Here is a 7,472-nt window from a genome sequence, read left to right as displayed (position 1 = left end):
AGAGTAGGGTAACATGAATATTCAAAAGAAATTACTCAAGGTGATGTCAAGTATCATTCAGTACGCATCGACCCAGTATCGTGGCTTGAATGTACCTGTATTCGGAAATCAGAGGCGTGCATTTATATTCGTAAATATTGATTCATATAAGCATATCGTGACCTAACCCAAATGCCGCTTTGGAATCCAATGGATTCCTAGCCCGTGATATAGACTTGCAAGTCTTCCAACAGGATGAATGAATGCCATCTTCTACACTACGTCGAGAAGAAATGGCACAAGCCTATAACAAGGAAAACTAGCTCCGCAAAAGTGTACTAAGTTCAAAAGAGACAGGCAGTAAAGTGCACATTGGGGATTGTATCATTCCTAGGAATTCCAGCCCCCTTGAAACAAATGGATAGATGTCTCGTGAATGAGGGTGTTTCAGCAGAAATCAACCGACGGCTATGTATTGCGGGTGTGCCCATATTACAGGAACAATAGTTTCCCTTACTGGGTCTCTGTGTACTGTGAACTGTTAGAAAGTTTAAAGACGTGTGAAACATTCAACTGAAAATGGACACACTTCCCTCCGTTGCTACAGTGCATACAGATCTGAACGAAAGGAAAGAGGGAAGAACAAAGGCCCATGGGACGCTAGTGGGTAGAATCACGTTTACCTTAGGAACCTCTCGTCGGATGCAGCCCCTCCCCCAACACTGACAAGATGCAGCAGCCATTGGGGATGGCAGTTAGCGGTTGGATTCCAGGTGGAATGTTGGTGTGTACCGCGAGGCTTGTTGTGGCTGGTGGATCCTAGGTAACCGGGCAGAGTTCTGTGGGTGGATCAGTGCGATGGAGGGGCTGCCGCCCTCTGTGGAGCTTGGCTTAGGTCTTTGTTCCGGGAAGCTTTGTCAGTTGGAGATACTGCTGCTGCCCAAAGACCTGAGTTCACGGGTCAGTTTCCGGAACCTGAAAGGGCAGACAGTGGAAGATCTGCCTCTCTTCAGCTTACTGGAGAGGCTCCGAAGTCCTTTCAGACTTGCCCAGTCCTGTTGAAGTCGACTTTATGGGAGACACGAAGAGAAGCTGGCCGAAAATGTGGCTGCACGGATTGAGGAGAGATGCGAACACATTGATGAGAGATGTTCTGCTACAATAGAGAATACTGGCCTGGAGACAGCTGTAGAGGATAGCAGGCTCGAAAGGCATTCATGAGACATATTGAACCTCGCTGATACTTGCAGAAACTTACGGAGGGCCACCGTGGACTGGAGGAATTTCCTCAATTCTCTGCTCCAAGAACGGGTCCAAGATCCCTGACGTCTAAAGAGAAGAGATGGCAGAGATGATAAAAACGCTCATGTTCTTGAAAGAGGTCAGATAATCCACACGACCCAAGGGGCAATTCCAAGCCATTCAGATCAAAGTGCACCAAGCCCAGGTAAGCCTTTTCCCAGGTTTGGGCCTAGCTGTCAAGCACTTGCTCTTCCCTCCCCTCCACTCAGGCATCCATTTTGAGGGATCAGTACCTGAGCTGCAATGAAGCCAGTAAGAGAAGAGCAAGCCCCTCCTAGAATCAGAGTTCCTCTAGCTTCATCCTCTGTGAACAACAGGGAACCCCATAAAGGTCAAATACTCTCGTATGAAATAGATAGGAATTGAATAGTTAGCTCCCACAAAGAAACGATGGCCTTCCGCTAGATTCAGCAAATGCTGGGTTTATGTCTTCTCTGGGGTGAAGGGAGTGTGGTAAGTGAGGGGAATCCTTGACTGAACTTGAATATGTATTTGGCCTCCGTTTTTCAAGACAGTCTAGGTAAATATTAGAAGTCAGATAGTGAACTGAACTGTAAAAGTCGCCAATGACATGAAAGACACAGCTTATGTGGACCGTCTTTCAATTGAGTCAAGCCCCCGGGGGCAATCTATCATGGGGGTGCAGACTTGGTTGCATTCAAGTGCTTTACCCAACATGATCGGATGATTAAGCGTTCTCATCACTGATAGAAGAACACCTGGTTCTCAGAAGCCTAGCAGAGCTGCAGCAGGGTTCTCATAGCTATAATGCCTCTAGGTTCTTTGGATTCAAAGCTCAATGTATATATTTAGTTCGTTTTCTCTTATATTTTCCTTGAGAGGGATGTTACACCTTGAAATGCCAACATTGACCAGTAGGTGTCATCGGGAGTAAAGGGCACCACATGCACAAGTGAATCCAAGCTTGGGGGTTATTTCATGTTTCCATTAGTTATTTCATGGTTCCTGTTGGTTTCGGTGGCTTCCACAGTAAAGAGTTGACATGACCCCTTTAACAGTTCGGACTGCTAGTTTGCATTCTATCTGTCTATGTTTTCCTTAGAGCTGACAAAATGTTACCGAAATTGACAAGTCTGGCTTCTAGGTCGATTTAGTATGTTTCAGAAACTAACTTCATTTTCGTATAACTCCCAAAACATTTATATAAATTCTATTAAATTTTTAAAGACTGCAAATGAGAGATCAACAGAATGTCACAACTGGAGTCTTCGGACAATCCCTCCCACCACGGCTGTATAGAAACAAAGAGATAAAAAAAAATCACAATTCTGTGAAATGTATCTGGAAAGTGTTGATTCATCGATGCCCAGTTGATAGAGAAGCAGTGCAACCTGCGCTCACTCGCTCCCATGAACACAGCAATGGAAACATCCACTCACCCAGCCCTTGGCACAGGACACTTGCTGAAGAGAGGTCTGTTACTTCCAAAGACAGGATGAGGCCTCAGAACACCTGGAAGCAGGAGAAGGAAAAGCAGGGAATGGATACCAGTGCATGGTCTGAGCCCTGTTGATGGAGCAGTAAAGGAGAAACTCTCTTTAACTTGGACGCACACTCTCAAGCGGACAGGAGACATGGGATTGAAGGTGATGCGCTGAGTGTTAGAAGAGTGCACAGCAGATGCTTGGCTGACAGAACTCAATGAATCCAGTGCAAAATATCCCCACAGTTGATTCTGAGACCAAGCTCCGAGCTGCCAAATTTGAGGTAGCAGAGGCAGTGTTCAGAGAGGGATAGGGCTCCGGATGATGGCACACGCTGAGTCTCAGGGATCTGGAGTGCGTTGTGGGATGTGGTGGGTCCTATCAAGAGAGCAAACCGACCTGTGACCCCAATGAGCAAGCAACCACCCTGGCGCGCGCAGTTGAAATTATCGATATGTCCCATGGCCACACCCAGTGCATCTGCAGGACCAGAGACCAATTTGGCATTTTGCCAATAGAGCATGTGTGGGGCTGAATCAGAGATATTGTGTATCGGGTCTGAGGGATCCAGGGGGCCTTGGGTTTGAATTCAGAATGAAAAGCCTTAGGATCTGCTACATTCATAACCTGGGCTGTGATTATGGTTTGGTTTCAGGCACAGGATGTGCAACAGCTCTGTGGTTTCCTTCGTGCACCCGTGCCACAAGGATGAGAGGACAAGGAAGTGTGGTCCTAGACCACAGTGTGAGAAGAGGAAGGATTTCCTTCAGTTTATCTCTCAAAAGCGGATGCTACATTTTGGATGGCACCGGCACGGTTCGGCAGCGAGGACACCAAGTTCGGGCTGCGGGATCATTCCAGCAGGCCCTGATGTGTGACAGCCATAGATATGCTTCCACTGGTGTTTCTGTAGACAGAGAAGCTCTTGGAAGAACTGGTTTCAGTGGGACAACCCTGTGGCACTACAAAGCACAAGCGCACTCACACTCTGCTCTTCTGGAAACACTCCAAAATAACATAGAGTAGAATGCAGAGCTGAGAAGCTTTAGAAGCTACACTTCCACAAGAGGAAGTGTCCTGTGCTCTTTCAGATTTGTGAGATAAGCGTAATCAAAATGAGGTTATCCTAATCGAAATAGTATGGGGTGTTCATCACAACAAAGGCAAAACCAGCAATTGGAGATAGACCAGACAACACACACAGGAACAGGACATGGCATCAATGTCTAGGAAAATTTGTCCTCACAGAAATCCCATGCAATTGTGTAGAGCCAAGAGTCTAAAGTTTTCACTTAACCAAGCCCTAGAAGTCTACATTAGATACCTGAAATTACCTGACCAGTAGAGATGAAGAAATACAGTAAAAGGAAAAGGAAGTACCATTTTCAGTTCCCAAGAGATTGAAGGCCCTAAAGATAAGCTTTCAGACAACTAGACTGCAAAACGCTCTCCAGAGCAAGTATTGAAAATGGAGGTGAGGGAAACACTGAAGAACAACAGTGTCTCAGAATCACAAAAGGCAGAATACCAGAAAAGGGGAAGAGAAAGCCTAAAGACGAGCCAAATAATATCGGAAATCTCAGTGGATGAGAAAATATCAGGGATAAAATTCCATCGTAAGCAGACTAGATATTGCAGAGAGACGCGTGAATGACTTTGAAGTCAGGGGAACACAAATCCCTCGGTCAGAAGCACACATAGGAAAGCAAGTGCAAACCAATGAAAACATTGCGGTTGAATCCTGGTTGAAGACAAGGCATGAAAGACTAAAATTCGCAAGAGTCCTTGATGGAAAAGCAAGAGATAAAGAAACAAACAATGTTTGAAAAGTGATGTGTAGAAAAATCAGACTGAAACTTGCTGAAAGCCAAGATAGAATCATCTAGGCGAATTCAGGAAGTACACAGCGTCCAAAAGAGGTGGAATCCCAATAGACTTAGCAGCAGCTGTATGATCCAAATCAACAAAGTTCATGAGCATCCCAGTGATTTAAAATGCGCCTGGAGGAAAGCAACATAGTCACAAGAGAACCTCCAGAGGGGTTTCAGCTGCTATCTCAGCAGCAATATTGCAGGACAGGGAGGAGTGCCAGGACATAGACCATAGCTTGAATGGCAAAATGCTGCCATCTAGGGTAGCCTAAGCCACATGACCACCATTTCTAATAACAGCAGAGCTAGAGAATGCCACAGACCTGCAAATCTTAAACGAATTCAGCAGTTCGAAAATTATCCTAAATGAAAGGTTGAGAATTCTCCTCTGAAGGGATAAGCAGCAAGATGAAATGGAAAGAAGAAAACCCTTATTGGAAATGCAAGAAGAGCATGAGTGGAAAAGAAGAAACAAGAAGAAGGCAAGGAGGACATCAAAACCCTAAAGATGGGAGAGGGAAGCAGGAAATCATAGGGGATTGGAAGCACTATCTTAAGGGAGTCAGCTTATATGACTCTCTGTTGGAAGCATACGGAGAGATGCATGGCCTGACGTGTTTGCGAAACAAACGAGAAGCAGACCAAGAAAGAATCAAACAAACAAACAACACAAAAAGAGTAGGGTAACATGAATATTCAAAAGAAATTACTCAAGGTGATGTCAAGTATCATTCAGTACGCATCGACCCAGTATCGTGGCTTGAATGTACCTGTATTCGGAAATCAGAGGCGTGCATTTATATTCGTAAATATTGATTCATATGAGCATATCGTGACCTAACCCAAATGCCGCTTTGGAATCCAATGGATTCCTAGCCCGTGATATAGACTTGCAAGTCTTCCAACAGGATAAATGAATGCCATCTTCTACACTACGTCGAGAAGAAATGGCACAAGCCTATAACAAGGAAAACTAGCTCCGCAAAATTGTACTAAGTTCAAAAGAGACAGGCAGTAAAGTGCACATTGGGGATTGTATCATTCCTAGGAATTCCAGCCCCCTTGAAACAAATGGATAGATGTCCCGTGAATGCGGGTGTTTCAGCAGAAATCAACCGACGGCTATGTATTGCGGGTGTGCCCATATTACAGGAACAATAGTTTCCCTTACTGGGTCTCTGTGTACTGTGAACTGTTAGAAAGTTTAAAGACGTGTGAAACATTCAACTGAAAATGGACACACTTCCCTCCGTTGCTACAGTGCATACAGATCTGAACAAAAGGAAAGAGGGAAGAAGAAAGGCCCATGGGACCCTAGTGGGTAGAATCACGTTTACCTTAGGAACCTCTCGTCGGATGCAGCCCCTCCCCCAACACTGACAAGATGCAGCAGCCATTGGGGATGGCAGTTATCGGTTGGATTCCAGGTGGAATGTTGGTGTGTACCGCGAGGCTTGTTGTGGCTGGTGGATCCTAGGTAACCGGGCAGAGTTCTGTGGGTGGATCAGTGCGATGGAGGGGCTGCCGCCCTCTGTGGAGCTTGGCTTAGGTCTTTGTTCCGGGAAGCTGTCTCAGTTGGAGATACTGCTGCTGCCCAAAGACCTGAGTTCACGGGTCAGTTTCCGGAACCTGAAAGGGCAGACAGTGGAAGATCTGCCTCTCTTCAGCTTACTGGAGAGGCTCCGAGGTCCTTTCAGACTTGCCCAGTCCTGTTGAAGTCGACTTTATGGGAGACACGAAGAGAAGCTGGCCGAAAATGTGGCTGCACGGATTGAGGAGAGATGCGAACACATTGATGAGAGATGTTCTGCTACAATAGAGAATACTGGCCTGGAGACAGCTGTAGAGGATAGCAGGCTCGAAAGGCATTCATGAGACATATTGAACCTCGCTGATACTAGCAGAAACTTACGGAGGGCCACCGTGGACTGGAGGAAGTTCCTCAATTCTCTGCTCCAAGAACGGGTCCAAGATCCCTGACGTCTAAAGAGAAGAGATGGCAGAGATGATAAAATCGCTCATGTTCTTGAAAGAGGTCAGATAATCCACACGACCCAAGGGGCAATTCCAAGCCATTCAGATCAAAGTGCACCAAGCCCAGGTAAGCCTTTTCCCAGGTTTGGGCCTAGCTGTCAAGCACTTGCTCTTCCCTCCCCTCCACTGAGGCATCCATTTTGAGGGATCAGTACCTGAGCTGCAATGAAGCCAGTAAGAGAAGAGCAAGCCCCTCCTAGAATCAGAGTTCCTCTAGCTTCCTCCTCTGTGAACAACAGGGAACCCCAAAAAGGTCAAATACTCTCGTATGAAATAGATAGGAATTGAATACTTAGCTCCCACAAAGAAACGATGGCCTTCCGCTAGATTCAGCAAATGCTGGGTTTATGTCTTCTCTGGGGTGAAGGGAGTGTGGTAAGTGAGGGGAATCCTTGACTGAACTTGAATATGTATTAGGCCTCCGTTTTTCAAGACAGTCTAGGTAAATATTAGAAGTCAGATAGTGAACTGAACTGTAAAAGTCGCCAATGACATGAAAGACACAGCTTATGTGGACCGTCTTTCAATTGAGTCAAGCCCCCGGGGGCAATCTATCATGGGGGTGCAGACTTGGTGGCATTCAAGTGCTTTACCCAACATGATCGGATGATTAAGCGTTCTCATCACTGATAGAAGAACACCTGGTTCTCAGAAGCCTAGCAGAGCTGCAGCAGGGTTCTCATAGCTATAATGCCTCTAGGTTCTTTGGATTCAAAGCTAAATGTATATATTTAGTTCGTTTTCTCTTGTATTTTCCTTGAGAGGGATGTTACACCTTGAAATGCCAACATTGACCAGTAGGTGTCATCGGGAGTAAAGGGCACCACATGCACAAGTGAAT

This window comes from Vicugna pacos, unplaced genomic scaffold, assembly GCF_048564905.1.
Source record: "Vicugna pacos unplaced genomic scaffold, VicPac4 scaffold_19, whole genome shotgun sequence".
Classification (NCBI taxonomy): Eukaryota; Metazoa; Chordata; class Mammalia; order Artiodactyla; family Camelidae; genus Vicugna; species Vicugna pacos.
Note: the sequence above shows the minus strand (reverse complement) of the source record.